Source organism: Stenella coeruleoalba, assembly GCF_951394435.1.
Source record: "Stenella coeruleoalba genome assembly, chromosome: 13".
NCBI classification, from domain to species: domain Eukaryota; kingdom Metazoa; phylum Chordata; class Mammalia; order Artiodactyla; family Delphinidae; genus Stenella; species Stenella coeruleoalba.
Window position 1 is genome coordinate 84052435 of NC_137159.1, and position 25245 is coordinate 84077679.

Sequence of the window (25245 nt, forward strand, 5' to 3'; positions counted from 1 at the left end):
TTTGGTGAACACGATGCCCTTTTGTTGTAACCAAAGCTAAGGTCTGTGCTCGGCTGGGGCACGTGTACTGTTTCACTTAATCCTCACAAGAATTTGATCTGGTGGCTTCTATCATGACCCTCAATTCAGACATGAGGAGACTGAGGGCCAGAAGGATTGCGTCGTTGGCCAAGAGTCACACAGTGTGTTGGGAGGGACGAAATCCAGGCCCAGGCGGTCCCCTCCGCGTTGTCACCTCTCCGCAGGGCGGCCGGGAGGCCACAGGCGTGAGCGGCTCCCCCCAGGCCAGGGCAGGCTCTCCTTCTGTTAGCATTTACCAGATGGCTCCTGCCCAGGCACCAGCTTTGAGGTTGGACGGATGTGCTGTCCTGGCACCTCCCAATTTTTGCCAGAGCGAGAGCCGGACGCAGGTGGCATCGAGGCTACTGGCAGTCGGCCGGGGGCAGGGGCAGAGGCAGCAGCAGGGAGCTGGAAGTTGACACATTTTTCATTTTAAAGTTTGCTACACTGACTTGTCAAGTAGAAGTGAGAGCTGTGCTGATTTCAGGATGTTCGGAGGTGACAGGCAATGCTTCTTAACCTCGTAAGGGGCGTGTTCACTAATTGGGCCCGTCTTAAGGGCACGGAGCGTATTACTGAGACAGTGCGTGGTTATGTGGCCTTTCTGTAAAATTCCTTTAAAAAATTGAATTGAGAAAAGTCCTTTCTCTCAAATCAAATGAAAACCCTCATCCCTAAGGGCATGACCGTCGTACCCCAGGTGTCACCTCCGGGGGATGGCAGCTCTGTGGAAGGTGAAATCATGGTGCACAGCGTGGGCGCTGGCTGCCACCCCCGCCTCCTGGGCTCCCGAGGCTGGTGTGTGCCTGAGGCTGCCGGGCCTCACCCTGCTCCTCGTGGGTGGGTACCAAGGGCCTGGGTTGGTGCCGTCCCCGAATTCCCACCGGGTAGGTGACCCTAACCACCCGCAGCGGGGGACACGAGCTGGGGCTCGCGAAGCGCAGGTCGGTCTTGCGGGGTCGGGGTGCGAGGCTGCTCTGATGGAGAGAGCCCCGCAGCAGAGCACTCCCGGCTGCTTCTCCAGAGAAACAGTGACCCAGATCTAAACTCCTCCGAAACTCCCTCCACCACAAGAGCGCCCGCTCTGAGAACCCGGGTCAGGGGGTCTTAGGGGTGATTCCGAGGGGTTCTTCCTGTTCGTGGACTTGGGCAGGTCCGTGGTGGCCCCCGTTCCCGATGGCCGAGCACCTGCTGGGGCGGCCAGGCCCTGCGCCCCAGGCTCTCCTGCCCCTCCCTCGGAGGCTGATGGGCCCTGGTGTCCGTGTGCCCTGTGCGTGTGGGGGAGGGAGTGGTGGGGAGAAACGCAGCTCCGCAAGCACGAATGAACGAGAATGCTCAGTGAGCTCATGGTCACAGAAGGAAACCAGGAGAACTGGGCTGTGTCAGTGCTTTGCTGGATACAGTGTGTTAGCAGAGCGAGCGGCCGCTGTGGCCAGGCTGAGTGACAGCCCTGTGGCTCTTGGACCTTGGGCTCTGGCCTGCTGGGTGACCTCAGACGTCCTCAAAGGGAAGTCTGTGCTTCTCCGTCCTACTCGGTACACAGCAGGACACCAGTGCCCCAAACTACAGGCCCCGGTTGCCCCCTGCCTTGCCACCCCCCACCTAGCTGGTCCTCTGATTCTCTCTCGACAGGTTCATTCTCAGGTTTGACACTTGCTAGCTGTGTGACTGTGGGCGAGTGTCTTAACCTCTCTGAGTCTCAGTTCCTTCATCCATCAGATAGATACGAGGAGTCTTACTTTGGAAGACTCTGGTGAAGGTGCTAGGCATCTGACATAGGGCCTGGCATTGTAGGTGCTTAAAAGGGATGTCACTTCCTACCGTGCTCCCGCTGTCTTTAAAGCTGTCACTCTCCTCCCTCCTGCTTCCATACTTGTCCTGTCTAGGGGCAGCCCTGTGCTCTCCGTGGGCCGTCCCTCTGCTGCACCTCCGTGGGCTCCCCCCCGACGTTTGACGGCCCCTGGTTGCTCCTGGCCACTCGGGCAGCAGCGAGGCCAGCAGAAAGGAGCAGCGAGGCCAGGAGAAAGGAGCAGCAGTGTTTTCCCTGAGTGAGACCCTCCTCCCAGGCTGATGGGCGGGAGAAGGCCCCTTGGGGCCGATCTGCTTGGAGCACCGCCAGCCACAGGATCCTAAGTCTGAGGCCTTTCCTTTTTTGGAAAAAAAGGAAAAGAAAAAAAAAGTGTTTTCTATGGCTGTTCAGTTGTAGAGACCAGTTTTCCCAGGGAGCTGAGGCACGCAGGCCTGGAGTTGGGGGTCCCGGGATAGGGGCAGGAAGATGGAGGAACTGGGTCATCCTGTCTCGTGGGGGAAAGGTGGTCTCTGAGCACGTCGTTTGGAAGGCCGGCATCGAAAAGTGAGTGTGTATGTGTTGGGGGTAGCACCGGACCCCATCCTTGCCAAGTGTGCCCCCTTGTCCCGGCTGCTCTCACGAGGGTGGGGAGCCCGCTTCCCAGGAGGAGCCGTGGGGACCTGTCCTCGACCCTGGCTCGCAGCCGGGCTCTCAGCCTTGCAGAGGGTATCATGGGGCCGTCGATGGGGAGAAACAGGGCCTTGTCTGTTTGTCTACTACACCCAGGTCACCGCAAGCTTGACCTGGTTCCGATAGCACTCTATCACACCACTCCCTACTCAGAAAAACCCCTGTCATTTAGGGATTTCCTATTTACCTTGCAGTTTTATGGCCACTTGGTGAGATGGTCATGACTATGGCCTGTGTATTTAGCTGTAGAGGTAAATTATATATTAATCAGAATCTCTCTCCGCATTTCTCTCTCGGTGTCTCTCCTACACTGACACACGCACACACACACACACCCCTCGTCGACACAGCTGAGGCACAGAGGTGTCGGGGGTGGGTGAGGGCTGAGTGCCCAGCAGCATGTTCCTTTTTTCACTTCGATCAGACGAGCTTCACTTTGCCGGTTTGTCTGCTGGAGCTCGCCCTGGGTTTTCATCTGAAGAAGTAATTCTGTTGCCCCCTGCTCGCCCCACGGGGCTCTGAGGCACCTGGGGGGTGTTCTCCAAGCATCTAGGTTTCCAAGCCTGATGATGCAGGGAGGTGGAGGTCTCTTTGGCTGTGAGTCTGGGGGCGAGGGCCAGAAACCGAGGGGGCTGCACTAGTGTGGGGGGCGGGTGATAGAAAGAGCACTTCAGGGGTGAGAGAGCATCTCTCTTTAGAATCCTTTCTGGGGCAGCATCGGACTGTTTTCTCTCCTAGAGGCAGCTCCTCTGTGGCCCCCTCAACTCCTTCATCCGTCCTTCCTCACTAACCCGCCATCCATCCACTGTCTACTCACCATCCAGGAAGCCCTCCCTCTCCAAGGCCGCCTCCGGTCCCACCCGCCGCTCCTGGTGGCTGTGCGTGGTGACTGGGGAGTGCTGGCAGCCTGCGGTTAGCTGCATCCCAGGAGATTTGGGGCGTGGGCCTGGACCCCTACAGCAGGACCCACTGCTGGACCCAGGGAGGCGAGCGGGGGGAGACCCTGTTACGGCCTGATGAGAAAGTGCAGTCTGGCTGATCAGGGTGTAAGCTCAGGGTGGGAGACAGCAGAGGTGGGTGTCCCGAAGGGCAATTTGCTCTGAGGGTTCTTCCTGTAGTAACAGAGTCTCCAGCTGGAGGGGGTGATACGGGGAAACCTGGGCGGGTCAGGGAGACGGGGTCTCCGCTACTAGACCGGCCAGCCTCGGACCACCAGGGCCAAGGCCTGGCTCCCATCCCCGTTGCCCACAGATGCCCAGGATCCCGACCTGGGGTCAAGGGGTAGACGGGCATGTGGCTGGAGAAGGCATCTGCAAGCACGCTGGGCACGCGTCCGCCTCCGAGCTCTGTTCCAGCCATTCCCTGTGTCTGGAAGGGGTGCTCCCCAGATCGCCCCTTGACTGAACCGAGCCTTTGCTGACCTCTTCTCCCAGAGAGGGCCACGTAGACCCACTTAATTCATGCAACAGCTGTCCCCCTCCCCCGCCTCCCAGGCCCCCTTCCTCACTCTTTTCCCCCCAAATATGTGCGACCTTTAACCCAACATAGCCCTTCTCTGTGTATTAAGCTTATCATTTACTATCTACTTCCCTCCTCTAGAATGAAGATCCTTAACCAGTATCTGATCTGTGAAGAAGGAGGGGCTTGACGGCCTCCTTGTGGGCATGGCTGCGGGGGTGAAGGCCTTTTCCTCCCCACCATGTCCCACAGGGAAGGAGTGATGTGTGACTTTTGGAAATACAATAGAGCTGTCAAAAGGGCATGAAATCAGTCCATTCTGTTTGTCTGGAGCAATGAAAAGCTGGCCAACTTACCAACAGGAGAGGGAAAAGCCCCTCTGCCCTGCGCGTGATGTGCCTCTTCTGTACGGCCACGAGGGTGGCACCAGCGTCACCCCATTTTAGAGAAGAGGACACGGACATCGGGCAGTTACGTAAGTCTCCCAAGGACTTGTGGCTCCGAATCGGGGTTGCTGCCCAGTCTCCTGGAGCTCTGTTCCCGCCTGCTCCGCTGCCCCCAGGTCAAGCTCGCCTCCCCTCCCGGAATTCTCGGGGAGCTGCTTCCCCGGGAGGCACTGTGTGTCACTGGGCTGCACGGTAGCCCTGATCCCTACTATCTAATGACGTCTGTGAGGTACAGTGAGGGAGAGGGAGGGGCGGGGAGCAGCTGAGCCCGGGAGCCGTCGAGGCCTGTGTGCACGACACCCAGCGCCCAGCCCCTGGGCAGATGTGCACATCTGGCCTCAGCCCACCAGCCGTTCAGAGTGGCAGCTTCGTGTCCAGACTGAAGGCTTAGGCCTGGGCCAGTTTTCACTGGTTTCTCCCCACGCCGGTCCTGCAGACAGGGCTGCTTGCTGGGTTCTCAGAGGCTGACCGGATTGCAGGGTGGCCCGCTGAGCATAGCCCTGCTGGGGCAGCCCTCCGTGGCCAGGACACGGGGCTGGAGGGTCGCGTTGGTCAGCATAGACCTGGGTCCACGGGTCACACCTGGCTTTTCATGGGCAGTCAGTTTGCAACTTTGCATTTAGGACTGTGGGTCCGAGGCCTGGGTGCCGTCCTGGTGCCTGGGCTGGCCGGGGGCTCTGATGTTCAGCCATGTGGCCTGTCAGGCCCCTGCCCCTCAGGTCCCGGGAAGGTGGAGGGCACTCCCCAGCGACCTGTGGCAGACAGAGCAGCCAGCTCTGGGAGAACATCCTTACCATGTCATCTGGGTGCCCATTGCAGCCAGGATTCTGGGCTACTACTCAGTGGAGCTGAGGTCACCAGTTTGAGCTCCTCTCCCTGGGACTGGGGGACTCACATGAACTGACCACGTATGGTCGGCCTGAACCCTTGTCACCTGGACCAGCCGCTCCCCTTCCCGTGATCACATGAGGATCGGTGTGGGGAGGAGAGAGCACAGGGGACCAGCCAGAAAGGCAGAGAGCCCAAGACCTGGGCATTGTGCTGTTCTCTAAGACGAGAGCCACCAGCTTTGAAAATCGATTGCAAGAAGCTGGTGGAATATGTATATCTGAATCGCTTTGCTGTACACCTGAAACTAGCACAACATTGTTAATCAACTATACTTCAATACAAAATAAAAATTAAAAAAGAAAAATAAAAAAAGAACCTGGTGGAGAGAGAGAGAGAGGAGAGAGACACAGCTCATCCACGTGACAGGGACCTGGGGAAGCTGGAAGGGGTCAAGCAAGAGCCCAGCTAGAGATTGGCCTTGGGGGGAAGGAGGGACAAGACAGGGCAGAGGTGGGCCTGGCTGCAAGTGGGGAGAGTTCCTCTCTGCTGGTTGCTTCTGAAACGCTGACAGGGAGGGAGGCGGCAGCGCCTAGCTTTGAGGAGGGGGAGAAGTTTGGGGCAGTTATCACGGGGCTGGCAGCAGCTCTGGGTGTCAGGGCAGGGACTCCAGGCTGTAGGAGGGAACCGGCACCTTTGGGACTGGGGTATCCCCTCCTGGGAGCCACGCAGGTAAAGGCAGGGACAGGGTCAATTTCTGGTCCCAGCGGTGGGACAGGGTCAATTTCTGGTCCCAGCGGTGCCTCTGACCTTGTGTGACCTTGGGCAGAATGCTGTCTCCCTGGGCCTCGGGTTTTATCCGTGTAATGAGGAGGCCAGACTAGAAAAGCAGTAAGGCCCCCTAGAGACCTGGGATTAAATTTAAGGCCACAGGTTGAAGACGGAGGGCTTCTTTCACTCCTTATTAGCATAGGAGAAGAGGAAGTGCGGAGTTAATATCCAGGCATGCCTGAAATGTGAAACTAAGAAGCAGGAATTTTATTACTACGTTGGGATTTGGCACTGGGTTCTTTTGCACAGAATTTAGGTTTGTAGGTTAATTATAAAAACGTTACCAGAAAAAGAAAAAACCCTCCTGATTTTCCACGGTTGATTGATCTCGTTGCTGCGTTCTCTTCTGTCCCTTTGATGTCTGCATCTAGATGATTCTGCCGCTCTTTGGCATCAACAGCTGGCAGTGGGAAAGCGAAGGAAGGAGGTGAAGGCATTTAGCATTGTTACGTGTTGGTAGCTCTGATGAAATCATCAATTTCTTCACTCATTTGTCCTTTCCTGCATAAGAAGAGGAGTGAATGAATAAACGTTGGGATCAAGAAAGGGTGTGGAGAGACCATTTAATAACTTCATTTATCTCTGCTCTCTTGGCCTCTACCTGCTATAATGAAAAATTAGGGAAATTGAAAATAAGCCATTTATTAGATCCAGGAGGGAAGAAATGCAAAGATAAAGCAAGCGAGCTAGGATTTAGCCCTGTACCGAAACTATTGATAAATTTGGAATTAACACCCGTCTCAAGGAATTTGAGAAATTTGAATAGGGTCATTGTTTTCGCTCATGAAACAAGCATCACGAAGTCACGTGACAATATGCAATGCGTCCACACGAAAGGAAGCATGTTGAGCAAGAAAATAGCATTTCTATTTCTTTAGACTCCATTCGGGGGCTCGGCTTATTTCTGCCTAAGCCCATGAGGCTTGATCAAAGTTGTCAAATCATTCATCTGTCCCCCCTCCCATTTCCCTCTGTGAGAGAAGAAGGGTCTTTGGGAACCTCTGTACTTTTGAGGAGTCTGTGGACGTATGGCTCCATCTCCACCTCTCCTGCCCTTGCGATGCTTTCCTCTTCTCCTTGAGATCCTGGATGTTTTGGAGCAGGTCAATGTCATCCTCCTGAAATGACCTACTCTGGCATCTCTTGAGCTGCTCCAAGCTGCACTGGCAGCCCTTTGGGCGTCTGTACTGACTGTCCTACAGGTAACTCCGTCATCTTGGGGCATCCCTTTGTCTTTCTGCCTTTTAAAAAATTCACTTACTTGAAGCATAATATGCATACAAGGAAGTGCACAAAGCATGCGTGCCTGTCTTGATGAATTATCATAATGTACACATGCACTTGTCAAGAAACAGAACCTCGCTAGTATCCCAAAACTGTCTCGTATTTGCCTCCCAGTTACCACTCTTATCCTTCTCCCCAGAGGTAACCATTATCCTGATGTCTAACAACAGATTAGTTTTGCTATTTTTCATCTTTATGTAAATCGAGTTATGCTCTTTGAGAAGAAAGTGTATTGTGTTGTAGGACAGAGTATTCTGTAAATGTCAAGTAGACCACATTGACTATTCAGGTCATCTCTATCTTTACTGATTTTCTGCATGTGGTATCTACCAACTACTGATACAGGGGTGTTGGAGCTTTCAACTATAATAGCTAATGTGTGTACTTTTTGAAGTTCTATCAGTTTTTGCCTCTTGTATTTTGATGCTCTGTTATTAGGTACCTATGTGTTAGGGACTTTTATGTCTTCTTGGAGAATTGACCCCTTTGTCATTATGTAAGTCCCCTCTTTATCCCTGATAATCTTTCATATTTTGAAGTCTGTTTCGTCTGAAATTATGTAACTACTCCAGCTTTCTTTTGATTAGTGTTAGCATGATATATCTTTTTCCATCCCTTTACTTTTAATCCATCTGTGTCTGTACATTTAAAGTGGGTTTCTTGTATCCAACATATAGTTAGTTGGGTCTAGTTTTTTATCCCCTCTGATAAACTCTGTCTTTTAATTGGTGTATTTAAATCATTCATGTTTTAAGTGATTATTGATATAGTTGGATTAATATTGACCATATTTCTGCTTACTATTGTTACATTCATTTTTTCTTTGCTTCTTTTTTCCCCATCTCTTCTGTTTTCTCTGATTTTAATTGAACATTTTATATGATTTCATTGTATCTCCTCCAAGTATCGGTGATACTTTAAAAAATTTTTCAATAGTAGTTGCCTTAAAGTTTAAAATACACATTTTAAACTATTCTATGTTCACCTTCAAATAACACTGTATCACTTTAAAATTCACTCAGGTAACTTTTAACTGACAGTTTCTAATCCCTCCCACTTATCCCTTAAATATTGTTGGCATTCATTTTCTTTATTTACGTGTTATAATCACTCAACACATTGTTACTATTACTGCTTTAATCAGTTATCTTTTAGATCTATTAAGAGTAAGGAAAACAAAAGATTTTATTTTACCTTTATTTATTCCTTCCCCAACACTTTTTCTCTTTTAAGTAGATCTGAATTTCTTACCTATATCATTTTCTCTCTCTCTGAAGAATTTCTTTGAACCATTTTTTGCAGTAGAGGTCTGCTGGTGATGAATTCCCTGTTTTTGTCTGGTGGAGAATGTTTTTATTTCTCCTTGTTTATTTATTTATTGAAAACAGCTTCATTGAGCTATAACTGACATACAAAATATTACACACATTTTAAGTATACAATATGGTGAGTTTGAACATATGGATACCTCTGTGAAAACATCACCACAATCAGGTAATGACATATTCATTACCTTCAAAAGTTTCCTTGTGTTCTCCCTTTTGTTGACATACAGAAAACTGTACATAATTACTGTAGAAAATTTGAAGAGTTTTCTCCTTCACTTTTGAAGGATAATATCTCTGGATATACAATTCCAAGTTGGTATTTTATTTTTCTTTAAATATTTTGCTCCACTCTCTTCTTGCTTGCATGACTTCAGGTGAGGAGTATGCTGTAATTTTTGTATCCTTGTTCCCCTGTAGAAAAGGTGTTTTTCCCTCTGACTGCAATTCAAGATTTTCTTTTCCGCTTTCATTTTCTGTAGTTTGAATATGATATGCCTAGGTATAGACTTGTTGGTGTTAATCCTGATTGGTATTCTCCGAACTTCCTGGATTTGTGATTTGGTATCTGTCACTAACTTTGGAAAGTTCTTGGCCATTCTTGCTTCAAATATTTCTTTTGCTCTATTCTCTTCTCCTTCTGGCATTCCAATTATGCATATGTTAGACCTTTTGAACACATTCCACTGTTCTTGGATATCTGTTCTATTTTTTCATTCTTTTTTCTCTTTGCCTTTCAGTTTGAAGATTTTATTTTGACTTATCTTCAAGCTCACTGATTCTTTTCTTGGCTATGTCCAGGCTACTAATGAGTCCATCAGATGCATTCTTCATTTCAGTGTTTTTGACATGATAGTGTTTTTAATTTACTTTGATTCTTTCTTAGGGTTTCCATCTCTCCACTTACATTACCCATATGTTCTTACATTTTGTCTACTTTTTCCAATAGAATCCTTAACATATTAATCATAGTTATTTAAAATTCCCTGTCTGATAATTCCAACATCTGTGTTATATCTGAGTCTGGTTCTGACGATTGCTTGTCTCTTCAGGCTGTGGTTTTGTTTGCCTTTTGGCATGCCTTATACTTTCTTGTTGAAAGCCAGACATGTTGTGCTGGGTAAAAGGAATTGATGGAAATAGGCTTTCGTGTGAGGATTTATGTAAATCTGACTAGAAGCTGGGCTGTGTTTCATATTTGCTGTAGCTGTGTGTGCCAGAGGCTTCAAATCCCCTGAATGTCCTTGTTTCTCTCCCCTCTTGACTGTGGGCTTCCCTAAGCTCTCCTTCTCAGAGAAAGGCTGAGTCTTGCAGCTTTTCCAGTTATTATACTGAGACCTACTGGTGCCATGGTAAAGCACTGGGAAGGGGAAAGTGTTCTATTATCTTCTGATTAAATCTCAGTCTTTAATGGACCTGCGTTTTGAGGCTGTGACCATCACAAGTAATGTAGTTTTGTCTCCCTGTCTTCTACTCACTTCCTTGGATGCAGTGTTCCAAATCTATTTCCTTGAAACTATGATCCCTGTTAACTATGTTCCCCTGCCTTTCCCCTGATACATGATCCAAGAAGACTTGGGGGGTGCTGTATTGGGAGGAATGCCCTTCCCTCAGCTGGGATAGGCCTTGGCAAACTCTTCTCCCTTGAGGAGTTGGCATTTGTTATGGAGAATGCTCTGGGCATATTTCACATGATTACCTTTCCTCCCCCCTGCCAGAGCCATGAGGGGATCTTTCTTGGATCTTCACTGTGAGAACTTGGTGGGGTTCCCAGAGGTAAAGCCCAAAATAGTGTGAGAGCCCCCCCAATCCCATAGCTCCAGAAGTTTTCTTTTTTAGGCTAGTCCACACTAAAAGACTCCAGCAATTCATCAAAATTGCCTTTTAAGTGTCCCTACTAGTTTATGACTTCAGCAGATTTTGCTCCAGGTAAGATCTTGGCTATGACTCTGGATGTACCTGCCTCTCCAGATTTATGGGTGGCAGTTTGCCCTGCAACATCAGTTACCTAATGAGTCCAAGAAAAGTCATTGTTTTTCAGCTTGTCCAGCTTTTCTTGTTGTTGTTGTTGTAAGGATGGTGGATGATGACTTCAGAGCTCTTTACATGTTGGAGCTGAAACCAGAAGTCTGATATTTACCATTTGATCTTCTCTTGAGTTGCATCCAATGCATGTTTTCACAGTTTTCTCTCTTGTTTTGGATGAGAAAATCTTCTAGTAGCTTCCAGAGGTATGTGGTAAATATCTTGACACCTTGAATATCTGACACAGACAGCTTGTAGAACCTTCTGTTTGTCCTCAATGTTCTTAAATTTCATGATGATTAACTTGGGGTGTGTCTATTTTCATCTATTTTACTGGGCATTCAATGGGTCTTTTAGGCTAGAAAATCATGTCTTTTAGTTCTCAGAAATTTTCTTAAACTATATCTTGATCATTTCCTTTCCTCTGTTTTCCTTGGTTTCTCTCTCTGAATTCTATTATCGTATGTTGAACTTGTTGAACTAAACCTTCAATTTTGCTCTATTTCTTCTATTTCTCTATTTTATCTTCTAATCTTTTAAATGAGATTTCTGTTCTTGATATTACATTTGAAATTTTCCGTGGATTTTTTCCCTCTAAATATTCCTCTAAAATATAAATATTATAAAAAAGTTTCATTTTTTATGGATGCCATATCTTCTTCTCTCTCTGTTTTTGATGTTTTCTTCTCTGTGCATTATCTCTGTTTCCTCCAAGTAGCACCTCTTCTCTGTGCTTTGGTTTCTATCTCTCATGTTAGAGGCTTTCTTCAGATGTCTGACACCCTTGGTTCCTGGCTCATATGTACAAGTGGGGCATAAGAAGCTGATTGGCAGCACTGAATGTGTGATTGAGATTGCCGACATGGCTGGGCTGTTTTGCTGGGGAACTATCAACATTAGGACCTTTATATCTTTCTTCTTGTGCTGGTTTAAGTTCACAAGGAAGGATGGTTTAACCTTCTTCCTGGAGGTGACAGGGTAGACATTCTGGAAGTCGAGTGAGAAAAGAGAGCTGGGGGTGGGGTACAGGGTCTCAATATTCAGTATACAAACCTTCATTTGCCCCCTGTTTCTGTATGGTTCCCCAGGCTTCAGCTGTGCCTGGAAACTCCTGTCTAGATACCTTCCATTCTATTCTCTCCAGAGCATAAACCCTCAGTCCTCTGCTGAGGTGGGAAAGGGGATTTGAAGACAAAACTGCTTCATAAACAGACTTTCAAGTCATTCCATTTATAACTCCACTTTTACCTTCAATTGCAGAAGTATTTGGGACCACCAAATCCTGAGCCCTCCATGGATTCTGCTGAGAAAATCTGGCTGCTTCTTGGCAAGGCTGCCCTTAGACCTGGGATGAGAGCTTTGGAGAGTCCCGAGTTCCCTCTTCCAGCTGTGCCTTTTCACAAAGACCAAGAGGACATGCCTACCCAGAGCCTGAACTTCATTCTGTCCTTCTAGAACGTACTTTAAGGGAGATGGAGTCTTGAAATTCCCTGTCCAAATGACCCCATCCTTGCTTCTAGGGCCTTCGTGGACCTCTTTCCAGGGCTCATCCTCCTGGAGTGGACAGTGCTGCCAGCATGTGTACACCTAGGCCGAGGGGTGGCCGAGAGGCAGTGGTTGGTGGGAGGTGTGGACGGAGAAATGACAAGGCCCCTCCGGTACGGGAGGAATCGGGGGTGGGAAAGAAGAGACGGGGCCAGGCTCTTTTTGTGATGCCGTGTTCTGGTGTAGAACTCAGGGACATCTGAGGACTCCAATTGGAACCTGGCTGTTACGGGTTGAATCAAGTCCTCCTAAACGGACATGTTGGGGTCCTATAACCCCCAGTACCTCAGATTGTGAGCTTCTTGGAAATGGGGTCTGGTAGATGTCATTAGTTGATGAGGTCACATTGGAGTAGAGAGAGTCCCTAATCCAATGTAGTTGGCGTCCTCATAAGAAGAAGGCCATGGAAAGACAGAGACACAGGGAAAAGGCCATGTGAGGATGGAGCTAGTGATCGACAAGCCAGGGAAGCAAAGATCGTGGACCTTCACCAGAGCGAGGAGAGAAGCGTGGACGGTTTCTCCCTCAGAGCCCTCATGAGAAACCAGCCCTGCCCACACCTTGATTTCAGGCCTCCAGCCTCCAGAACTGTGCCACAAGAGATTTCTGTCATTTTAAGCCCCCCAGTGTGTAGTACTTTGCTATACATTGTCGTTTTATGTCACCAAGTAGGTATAGTAGTCAAGGTAGAAGAGAGATGGCATTTTTCAAATCCTTTCAATGAAGTTCATTATCTTGGTTTAGCCATTTTTCAGAGTTAGGGCACGTGGCTTCCTTTGACACTCCTGCTCCGTCCCCACAAAGGAAGAGGGTGATCTGGCTTCTTGCATCCCCCAGTTCTGGTTTAGGATCCAGCTTTATCCCACCTACCCAGCCAGTCACCACCCATCCTGCACTTCCCAGCATTTTCCCACTGTGCTCTCCCCATGGCTTTTGCTCCTAGCAGGTCTATACCAGCACCATCCGATAGAATTTTCTGCTGTGATGGAAATGTTCTTTATCTGCTCTGTTCAGTATGATAGCTACTGGCCATACGTAGCTATTGAGCACTTGAGATGTGGCTAGTGTGACCTGGAAACTGAAGTTTAGAACTTATTTAAGAAAAATGTAAATTTAGCACATGTGACTAGTGGCTATCATATTGGATAGTACAGCTCTATACTGTATTATCTATACTGTACAAAAAAAAAACCCCAAAAGTTTTTGTTTTCAAGGTCACGAGGGAGGTAATAAAAGTAAAGGAATGTGTTCCACCTGCCATCTTTACACTAGTATCTCTTCCAAGTCTTGAATTTTATTTCAAAGAGATCTTAGAACTAAACCAGCCATAGTGAGGTAAAAAGAAAAAAAAGAAGTTCTGGTCCTGTGCAGTCGATGAGCCCTGTTATACGGTTCTGTGCAAGGAGGTGGCTTTGCAGAGGTCCCTGCTGTCACAGGTGAGGGGCTGGCCGGGGAGGAAGTGGAAGTGCTGCCTGGGGTCATAGGACGAGCTTGGGACCCCTGCCCCCAGGCCCGCTTGTCTCCCTGCAGCCCACCTTTCCTTGTCACTCAGGGGTCGTGGGCCAACTCCCTGGATCTTCGGTGGTCCAACCTCCTGTCAGGTCAGGGATGCTCGGAGTTCCCAGAGGCTGCACCTTTGTGACTCGCGAACATCCAGGTTGGCTTCCCAGGTCCTGCCGCCCCTTGGCTACTGGAAAACAGATTGGGTTGGTGAAAACGTGAGTGCGTGTTCTCACAGAACCTGAGAAAATCACACCTGGTCTTTGACAAAAAAATCTGTTTGTGTCGCTCTGATAATCACTTCCTACCTGGTGGGATGACAGGCCATATGCCTGCGCAGTGGCCAGGGGAGAAGACGGTCTACCCTCACGGCACCTTGCAAAATATATTTTCCTTGCTGATCAGCTCTAAATTATAAAGAATCGAAGCCACAGGCTTCTGCTTGCAAACAATAAACCCAGTGCAAACTGCTCCTGGAGGTGGAGGGAGCGGGGACCTGGACTCTGGCCCCGAATCTTTGTGACCTTTGTGCTTAGGGGTAAAAGCAGCCAATGGGATTTTTAAGTTTAGAAGGTCAGTGTCTGGGGTTGAGGGGAGACGCCAGCACACCGAGTGTAAACCAGGCCTCGACTGAGTGAGGAAGGTTGGTCTGTAGAAAGTGGGACTTGCTTTGGGGTTTGGTTTACTGGGGAGCCCTGCCAGCCCCTCCTGGACACTGGGGCAGGTCCACACAGGGAGGCTCTGTATGCTGAGCCCCAGCGCTCATCTCACACCATCCTGATGGTTCGGATGCTGAAAGGTGGAAGGTGAGCTGTCTGTGATGCGGGCTTTCCTGCCTCCCCTCCCGCCCATTCCTGGCCCTCGGGACTATTTGAGTGTGTGGCTCAAGAATTCAACCCTTAAAGTGGTCACTGTCCCATGGAAGCTAGTGCACACGACACAGAAATGAGAGCCCAGGGGTTTTTTGTTCTCTCTGTACCCTTTCCCCAGAGTTGACCAGAACTATTCTAGAATGACCGGCGTCTTTCTCACAACACTGGTTCCGGAACAAGCCTCTCTTGACAAGTGACCCTGTGACCTTAGGTTGATCTTAAATGTTACACGTTTTGGTTCTCTTACCTGTGACTGCAAAGGGTAGTGTGAAAAGAAATCAGGTTAAGAGATGCAAAAATACTTTTTAAAATAAGTTACTGACTTTAGTTAGTGTCCATTTCATTATTTGAAATTTACTTGTTATATAAATAGTTCATTATGTGTTGGACTTGAGATGATTCACTCCCCTCCCTTAAAAAATTATTCACGGGCTTCCCCAGTGGCGCAGTGGTTGAGGGTCCGCCTGCCGATGCAGGGGACACGGGTTCGTGTCCCGGCCTGGGAAGATCCCACATGCCGCGGAGCGACTAGGCCCGTGAGCCATGGCCGCTGAGCCTGCGCGTCCGGAGCCTGTGCTCTTCAACGGGAGAGGCCACGACAGTGAGAGGCCCGCATACCACAAAAAAAAAAAAAAAAAAAAAAAAAATTATTCACATCCTTTGTGGTCCAAATTCGTTGATTATTTGGAAGATCTGAGAAGTGAAGTTTCTCTCTTGGATTTTTCATTACCAACAGGAGTGAATTTGCAAAGGCGTGCTATGTGCTGAATGTTTGTGTTTCCCCCAAATTCACATGTTGAAGTCGTCATCCCCAGGGTGATGGTATTTGGAGGTGGGGCCTTTGGGAGGTGATGAGATTGTGAGGGTGATGCCTCCATGTATGGGCTTAGTGCCTTTATAAAGAGACATGAGAGAGATGATCTCTCCCTCCACCATGTGAGGACACAGCAAGAAGGTGGCCATTTGCAAGCCAGGAAGAGAGGTCTCACCAGAACCCGACCAGGCCGGTGGCCCAATCTCCTCCAGCCCCTAGAGCTTGGAGAAATAAATGTTTGCTGTTGAAGCTGCCTAGTCGGAGGGATTCTGTCGGAGGGATTCTGTTACAGCAGCAGGCGCTGTGGTACTCGCAGGTACCCTGAACCACACACGATGTAAATACCAGCCATTCCTGGGGTCCTGCTTGAACACCTCTGTTCCCGCAACCCCAGGAGATGCCCATGGAGGTCCAGGAGTCAGCTCTTTTTACCATATTAGATTCATTTTTCTGTTATCATCCAAGGAACAAAGGGTATTAAAACAGCACTGTGACAGCAGTGGGCGCCAGTTAAACCAGAAGGAAGCCCAGGCCAGATGAAGGAGAGAAACCATTTATTCCAGAACCTGGAAGTGACGCTGCTAAGCACAGACTAGGCCTGGACCCCAAAGACCCTGCTTCAGGTGTTTCTTCCCTGATCTCTTCCAGCTGGAAGTCATCTCCCTGTGGAACCCCCTCAGCGCAGCATCTGCTCCTTGCCTTGGGCACTTATTGCTGTCTGCCTCTGGTGAGTTATTTCTGAACCCGCCTTATCTCACTTCCTGGACCTCTGGTGCCTCAAGGGTTGGGACTGTCGTAACCACCTGTTATCTTCCTCCAAGGCCCTTGGCTTTCCTCCGAGGCCAAGGGCCTCGCACAAGAGTTATCATTTAGCTGAACCCAGTCCTGTGTGGTGTCAGAGCCATCCCTGGATGACAGGGCTGAGCAATTTCTCTGCACCAGCAGGCTGGCACCCCAGGCAGGGTGGGGGGCAGCATCCCAGCTCGGCTGCCATCTTGGGATTTCAAAGGCCCCTGGAGGAAGTTGCCCTGGGGAGGTTATTGGCTCCCATCGCCATCTCCTGCCATGTTCCTTCCTCCTCTGGGTTCAATGTCTTTCCATCAAGTATCACCTCTCTCTGTTGTATCTTCTCTCACTTGCCTCCTGCCGGCTATTTCCCCAGTGGATGGTCCTTCTTCCATTCTCCCTGTTTAGCACTCACCTCTCTGGACCCTGCATCTCCCTTAGCCTCCCTCTCCCCTTCTGGCTGAGCTTCTCCAGCGAGATGTCCCCTCTGTCTCATTCCTTGGCCACAGGGATTTGGTGCCCTTCCCCTTGCTCCCCTGGGCTGGCTCTGGGTTGGATGTGAGGTTTCAGTGGCCTGCTGTTTGCTGGACCTGTGTGCTCTTTTTGGTGTTAATCCGACTCGCCCTGTCTGCAGCATCTCACCCTGTCGATGCCTCTCTTCGCGAAGCCTCTGCTCCCTTGGCATCCTCGTCAAACTCTCCTTTTGCTCTTCTTGAATGGCAGCATCTTACTGGCCCTTCACTGACTCCTCTTCTTGTTTAACTATTAGTGTTCTTTGCCCTCTGCATCCCCCGCTCCCCAATGCCAGCCACTTCCTTTCCTTCTCCAAGACTTCAGCGACCACTTGGATCTGATACTCCCAAATCCACCGCTGCAGCCCTAGCCCTTCTCTGATGCATTTCTAGTCACCTCTGTTTCCTTTGTCACAAGCACCTCGAACCCACATGTCTAGGATAAAAGTGACGGCTTACTGGCCAGTATCTCTGGCTATTGTTAACGGCACCACCTTCATCTGCTTGCCCAAGTGAGTCGTCCGAGGCTCACCTCTCTCCCCAGCCTGGTCCAACGACAAGTGCTCTAATTCCCCCATGTGGTCAGGTGGGCTATGCTCTGGTGACAACTATCCCCAAATTTCAGCGGCCTAACACAGTAAACGTTTGTGTCTTGCGCACACAAGTGTGATGTGGGTTGGACATGTCTCCTGGCAGCTCTCCTCCAGGCAGCCACTCAGGCATCACGCCCTGCTCCATCTGCACCAGAAACACCTGGAGCCCGGGAACACGCTAGGTGCCGCCGAAGGGGAAGAGCAGACCAGAGGATCCCGCAAGGAGCCTGGAAACGGTTTACGACACTTCTGCTTCATCCCGCTGACAAGAACTCAGTCCTGTGGTCCCTAAGCTAACTGCCAGGGAGGCCGGGGAACGTAGCACCCCGTTTGCCCAGGGAGAGGAAGCGGTTGGATGCCCTGCCCCCTTGCCCTGCCCCGCCCCCTTTGCCCTGCCCTGCCTCTCCGCCCTCACAGCTCTGCTCTGGTCTGCACCCTTGTCATTTCCTCCTGGGCGAGTGGGTGCTGCCCTGGCCAGTCTCCCTGCTCGCAGGCCCTTTCTTTCTGACCCAGCCCTTCCTCGTCCACGGAGCACACCACCTCCTGCTTAAAATCTTGCAGCGCTCGACTCCTGTGCTCTTAGGATGCAGCCCAGTCTCTGCTTTAGCAACAACCAGGAGGTCATTCATGGCTGGCCCCTATCAACCCCTCCATCCCTAGTTCCCACCACCCTCCCCAGCACAGCTTTCTCTCCAGGGGCAACAAGCTCCCTGCAGTTCCCCAGACATTTGGTATTTACGATATCTACGAACGCCCCGGCCTTACCTGCAGGTGTTCCCTCTTCCAGAACATAGCCTGGGATCTGGGCCCTGGCCAGCTTGCGAGGCACCTCTTCGGACCCATCTTTTCGCAGCCCACCGTGACAGAGTCAGCAGTTCTCTCCTCTGGGCTTCCAAAGCCCTTTATTAGGACTCATTGCATTTTCTTCCTATTGTTTTTCCAAGAGTCTGACTTCATCTGCAAGCCCGGAGGTGACCAGGGCCTCTGTGTGCCCGTCCCTGTGCTGACATCTTTGCATGTTTTAACTCATTGGATCCTGTGAGAGAGGCGTTACTCTGATTTCTATTTAAAGCATACTGGGGAAACCAAGGCACAGAGAGGTTAAGGAACCTGCCAAGCTCACACAGCCAGCAAGAGTGGGAAGCAGCTTGGCTCCAAGTCCACACGTGTGGCCTCCATGCTTCACGGTCTGTCGCCAACAGTGCTGGACAGTGTCCATCTTCATGCCCGTCTCTCACCCACAGAGTGCTGGTCACTACTGGTCGGTGAGATGCACAGGTGAGTTGGATCCATCTTCCAGTTTTTTGGGTTTTTTTGCGGTACGCGGGCCTCTCACTGTTGTGGCCTCTCCTGTTGCGGAGCACAGGCTCCGAACGTGCAGGCTCAGTGGCCATGGCTCACGGGCCCAGCCGCTCTGCGGCATGTGGGATCTTCCCGGACTGGGGCACGAACCTGCGTCCCCTGCATCAGCAGGCGGACTCTCAACCACTGCGCCACCAGGGCAGCCCTTCCAGTTTTCTTTAACTCCCTCCTCCACCTACTTCCATCCATGTTTCCCTACTTTTGCCTTCTTGGTCCGTTTCCGTAACTTAAGAAGTGCAACAAACATTCGTGAGACTCTTGCTATACTTTGTTTAAACAAATGAACTTGATCTTGTCCATAAAAGTGGTCACCGCTCCCCTTGACCAGTCACTCCAGGGATGTCAGCGCTGCCTGAGACGTTTCGAATGGCTTCCTCGGGAAGTGATTGCAGAGATAGCTGGAAAGCCATTCCCATGACTTTATATCATTATCTGCACGATACAAGCAGTATCCCAGGGATTCTCCCAAATAGGTGCTGCTAACTAAAAGCACTTTGCTCAGCATATCATCTATGTCAATAACTGTGCAAAAATGACGTACTTTAAAATTCCCATTCCCTAAATGCTGCGTGTTTGGGGGAAGCAGAGAGGGGTATATGTTAGTGAGCTAGGGCTGCTGTAGCCAAGCCCCACAGACTGGGTGGTTTAAGCAACAGAAATTTATTTCTCACAGGTCTGGAGGCCAGAAGGCTGCGATCAAGCAGGGCTGGTTTCTCCTGAGGCCTCTCTCCTTGGCGTGTAGCTGGCCCTGTTCTCAGTGTGGTTCATGTGGGCACCCATCTGTGCATGTCTGTGTCCCAACCTCCTCCTCTTATAAGGACACCAGTCATATTGGGTTAGGACTGCCCGTATGAACTCATTATAACATAATTACCTCTTTAAAGACCCTCCCTCCAAATACAGTCACATTCTGACATCCTGGAGGCTAGGGCTTCAACATATACATTTTAGGGGGTTGGAGTTCCACCATAGCAGGCACTGACTAACGCTCTGGCCGCTCTCAGCTCTGCATCCAGGGCCCCCTCGACCTTGGATGAGTCCCCACCTTGCTGGGTTTCACTTCCTTCTCAGCAACACAGGGAGTCAGACCAGATCACCCTGGGTCTTTACAGCTTCCACGTTCTGCTCTGTGATGACCTGTAAAAACATCACGTTAGAGTGAAATACTGCTTCTGTGACACAGGCCTCACAAGGGCGTTCAGCGTTCAAGGCCACGGATTCCCGTGCGGTCTGAAGTTTCTCAATATTTGACGACAAACTTTATTACCCCTTTCTGTTGGCAGGCTAAACATTCCTCCTGGGCTCTGAAAGGAACCGCAGCATCATCTTAGCTGGAAACATCCTCTGCGAGACAGCGTTTGCTGTTTTCCAGTCTGTTGAGCCCCGAGCTGGAAGCTCTGGATCCCGCACGGGAGGAAGGAGGGTGTCTGGTCCCTTCCAAGCAGAACAAGGACACTTTCTTTCCAGGGAGGCGCTATAGACATGCACTGTGAAAGCTCAAAGCCAAAGCCAGCCAACTGCGGAATGGGAAAGAGTCAGCAAGGACAGCAGTACCCTCCTCCCTGTGGGCGCCCTGGAGGACCCGCTTGGTCACAGCGCTGAGTGGCTTCCTGGGAGCCCATGGTCACTTTCAGGTTCCCTAGAGTCGGCCGGGAGGCAGTGCTTGGAGCAGCTGCGTGCAGCCTGTTCTTTATGGAGCAGCGACGTGGCAGGCTCTCGGAGTGGACCCCAGCGCCCTGTCTGCCCAGGGCAGGGGTGGCGTGGGCCCAGCTGGTCCCCTTCAGAGGGGGCAGGGGGAAGAGAAGCAGGGGCTGGGGGTCTCCGGGCAGCACCAGGCTCTCCTTCTGCCTTGAGTGGGTCGCTGCCTGCTTCTTTTCACTCCTTTCCTCCCCCCATACCCCTAATTTGCCCTTCGCCCTTCCATCTCCCCGCTAGTAACCACTAGTTTGTTTTCTATATCTGTGAGTCCGTTTCTGTCTTGCGTGTGCATTCATTTGTGTCTCTTCACTTCTTAGAGCCGCTCTTCAAACCCAGCCCCTGGTATTTATGCAAATACCTGAACTTTCCAGATTCTTAGCTTCCTTCTCCATAACGTTGTCCCACTGATACCCAGGAGAGTCTCTGTGAGGGATAAATGAGGTCTTGTGTGCACAGAGCCGGTACCCAACAGTGGCAGCTACCGGATTTTGTATTTTGTGCGAGTCTCTGTTGATCTGGGGGAGATGGGATGAGTCTGGACATGGGGGTGAACTTCCTTGTCAGGATGCTTGCTTAGCCACTCATCTTCATAATCGACATGGATACAGCTTGTTGGAGGCATAACACGTCATACGCACTCTCTCCTCGGGTCCTCAGATCCCCTCCATCACACTGTGAGATCAGTGCTACAGCCTCCCTTTTACGTGAGGGATGCCCTGGAGAGCTGAGGCTCACGTGAGCTACTTGTCCAAGGCCAGACAGCTCATACGAGCATGAGGGAGACCCTGGCCTCAGTCCCCCGCTGCAGCTCTGTGCTTCTGTAGCCCACGGACCAGGCTCCTTTCCCACTCTTAGTGCCCATGACGGTCCTGTGGAAACCCTGCTGACGGACGGCCCTGTCTGAGCTCACGTCGAACCGGGGCCTCTGCACTCCCATCTCGCAAGCCGCCTGGTTTTGGTTTATCTGAGCACGCCAGCCGCTAATCCACACGGAGGCACTGCGGAGGGCTTTCAAACCAGATGAACAACTGGGCTTTATTGAGTTGTCCTCTCTTCACCACATTAGTGAGACCATTTTTGCATAAACTGCTTAAAAGAAATATGCATTAAAACCTGAGGCTGATCGTTGCCCAGTCGGGCCAAATTATCTGATGCTCTGTGTGGCATAGCTTCTAAATTCGCAAAGGACCAGTCTCCTTCTCCTACCCTGGGAAAGAATAAACTGACCACAGGGTGTAAAATCGGGTTTATGTGGGGTTGACCCAGACACAGGCCATAAAGATCAACTCTTGGTCTGCCTGGACTTCTCCTCATCCTAGTGAGAGCATGTAGGTCTTTATGGCCTCGGGATGGACCTTAACAGGGGAGGTACCTCCTTTATCTGCAGACTTCTCTCTCTGGTTTGCATACCAAAGTTGTCATATCAGTAGGGAATTCCGTGTGTGGTTTTGTCACATAAAACCTGATTACCCCAGAGAGGCTATCAGAGGGGTTTGTACCTTGATCGTCCCCACAGAGGTGGATCCCTTCCCAGGACAAAGAGCAGGTAAACAGAAGCTCAAAAGGCACGTGAGCTTGCAGTCTAGTTTAGGGCTCCGGCTGCAACAGTGATAATTGGGGGTGGGGGCGGCAGGATTAGTGGGATGTCAGCCTCATCAAAACGTGAGAAGGGGGCCCTCAGGTCCTGAAATGTTGGCACCAGCCCAAGAGCTGCTGGTTCCCAGCTCGAGGAGAGGGGCTGACAAGGTCCCCCGAATTGTTTTGGGGGTCTATGACTGGAAGGGATAAGGGGGGAAGAAGTTGGCTGGAGGTAGGTAGAGTCTGGTGGCGAGAACACTCGCTTTGGATTTGGACCCGTCTAAGCTTGGACTCTTGCTCTGAAACTGAGCGCCTTGAGGTAAGTTAGTCAACCTCTCGACAGTTCTTGATGTAAAAGAAGATACTAACACTGACTTCGAAGGGATGTTGAGGGGGTTTGATGGAAAGTTATCTGTCTCAAGACTGGCTCGTGGCGGCTGCATCATAGTGGCCACTTCTATTTGCCCAAGAGCTGGACACCAAGTTGCTAGGGCCTGGCACAGAGCGAATGGACAGCGAGTGGTTGTTGAATGAATGCTTGATGGATGGATAAGACGACACTAACCCAGGGCAGCTGGTGCAGTCAGTGAGTCACAGACAGTTGTGAGAAGGAGGTATCCGGGTGTCTGGCCCAAATTTAAACCTGGCTCAGCTACGTTAAATATTAGCTCCCACAAAGGGAAATCAAGAACACATCTAAAATAAGAAGAAGGCTCCTCACATCTTTCCTAGGTGTTTTCTTCATTGAGGGTAATTGAGTAGGTTTATCTCAGACATAGCCTGGGAGAGGAAGAGACAGGAGAGGAGGAGGGAGGAAGGGGAGGGGAGGGGAGGGAGAGGAGAGAGGGGGAAGGGGTGGGGAAGAGGGCAACCTTGGAAGCCCAAAGGCCCAGGAGGGCCTCACTTGCCCTCCGTGGGTAGGGACGGTGGCTTGCCCACTTGGCCCTGCAGGGCACCTGGCACTGCCACTTACTAGCTGGTGACCTCATGCAGGTTAATTGACCTGCCTCAGCCTCAGTTTCTTTGTCTGGAAGATGGGGATAGCAATAGGAACCCCACAGGGGTTTTGTGGGGTGTATGTGGAAAAAAGACCACCGCCAAGCATAAAATGCCACTCTTGTCTGAAGGCCATTTCCCAGAGCTTTGAGGGTGGGAAGCGAGATGAGGCTTTGGGAGTCCCTTGGGAAGATTAGAGAAGAGATAAGAGGTGACCACAGAAGTGGGTGGCCTTTTGTTAACATCACTGTTCCTGCAAACATCATTGCTGCCTCCTCTGTGCGGGGCTGTGCTCGATGTTTGAGAGCCAGTGATGCAGAAGTCCTCAGTCTAGGGGACGTCGCGTGGGCTCACTGTTCCCTCTGTCTGGCCAGCTCTGTGCTTGGATAGCTCATCCACCTTATCCAGGTGAGGATGCTCTGACCCCTGACCTGACTCCTTCACGTGTCCCATACCTCTGCCCCAGCTGCCCTCTGCCCCCTGGCTGTGGTCCAGACCCCATGGTCACTCATCTTGGGCTCCTGCCGCTTGCCCTGCCCTGGGTCCTGATGCCTCTGCTGCCACCAAGGGCCAGCCCAGCCTGCCTCTTGGCCCTGACCTCTGTGTTTCCTGAAGCTTCCTGCCCAGACGGCGTCTGCTGATGGCCTCCACTGCTATTTGCTGTCAGACCGGGGTGCTGGGACCAGTGTTGCCCAGAGGTGCTTTTGGAGGGATGTGATTAATCTCAGTCAATCACAATGCTGACTTTAGGTTTCTTTTGAAAGAGGACCAGGAATGGGAGAGCTGCGCCCCCCTCCACCCCGAGCTGCCGTTCCTCCCTAACACCTCTGTCCACTCCCCAGGCCCCTGGCCCCCAGGCCCTCAGCCCTGAGGCCTCGTCCTGTGACCACACCCATATGGAGTAGGGCCTTCTCGGCCGTCCGCTGTGCCTCAGTTTCCCTCCAGATTTATAGGACGTCATAGCAGGACCCTTGTGGAGTGAGTGGTCCTCGACCGGCCGTTGGATGAGGTTAAGAATGATGGCATCTTTTTCTTTACAAGAAATAAAGGAAAGGACTGTCTTGCGAAGTCGACAAAGCTGCTTCTGTGGCAGTTCCTTTGCCCAGGCACCTCCTCACTGCCTTGGCACGGGCTTCGGCTCCGCCAAACCCATTTCTCACTGTGATCGAAACTGTTGATCACTGAGCGTCCGGCGCGTCTGGGGCCTGGCGCAGGAGCTCGCAAACAGCGGGCAGGGCTGGGGTAAGACATTAGAACTGACCTCGGGGGTCTCGGATTCCAGTCCTTCCCTTTTACAGATGAGGGCATGCCCCCCGCCCCCCCAGGTGAAGGGACTTACCCAAGGTCCCTGTTGATGGTGGCCGAGGCAGGGCTAGAACTCGGGGCGACGGACTTGTCCCAGTACTGTTTCTGACAGCATCTGCCTCTCGTCACCGACATCCCTTGTGAATAATTCTTACGCAAGACGCGGGTGGAGCTGAGCAGGTCCTCCTGAGGAGCTGTGTGGAAGGGCCAGATGGGGAGAGCATCCCAGCCTAAGCATCTGTAAAGATGGAGGAGAAAATGTGGAGAAAGCACTTGCCACTGGCCTTGGTCACTGCCAGGCTTGCAAACCTGGATGACTGCCCTGGTGAATTTCTCTCTCAAACAGAAACAAACAAAAATCAAGAGCGATTTGTTTTGAGCTCTGTCGGTATCTCTTAAAGCATTTCACATTACAGTGCCGGTGAGGAAGTGGTATCAGTATTTTGTTTGTGGGCAACAGAGAATGGAAGCGTCTGGCTCCAAGTTACACGGGCTCGGAGGTGGAGACCTCGGCTAGCATTGGACATCTCTTCATCTCTTCTCCCTGGTGTCATCTGCTCTCAGTGTCACTGAGCCAATGGCCTAGATCTGGCTGACATGTTCAAACATCTGAAGGACTTTCACGTGAGCTAGGAGTAGATTCCTTCTACAAGCCGCTTCAGAGCAAAAAGCTTGAACCTCTGTGGGAAATCTCAGCAAGGTAAACTTCAGCCCAGCCCAAGAGAATCAAATCAGCCGGGAGAGCCGCCTTGTGGGACGGAGTTCCCGTCACACTGGGTCTGCAGGACGGTCTGCCGGGCCTGCTTCTGGGATAGGGCTCCTGACGGGCGGGAAGGCTGGACTTGGTGATCTGTAAGCCACCTCCTTCTCGGAAAGCTTCTGGGCTGCTGGGCCTCTGGCTTTCCTGAGGTTACCTCTGCGGTTGCGTTCCTAAAGCACAGGCTTCAT

General features: G+C 50.9%; 1 long non-coding RNA gene across 1 annotated transcript; it reads left to right on the plus strand.

The window, feature by feature from the left end:
• The first annotated feature begins 2219 nt into the window (after positions 1-2219).
• On the plus strand, positions 2220-13309 carry LOC307196229. The gene is made up of 3 exons (XR_013831075.1): positions 2220-2413; positions 4139-4559; positions 11997-13309. It is a non-coding gene; the product is annotated as an uncharacterized lncRNA (long non-coding RNA).
• Positions 13310-25245: the final 11936 nt, after the last annotated feature.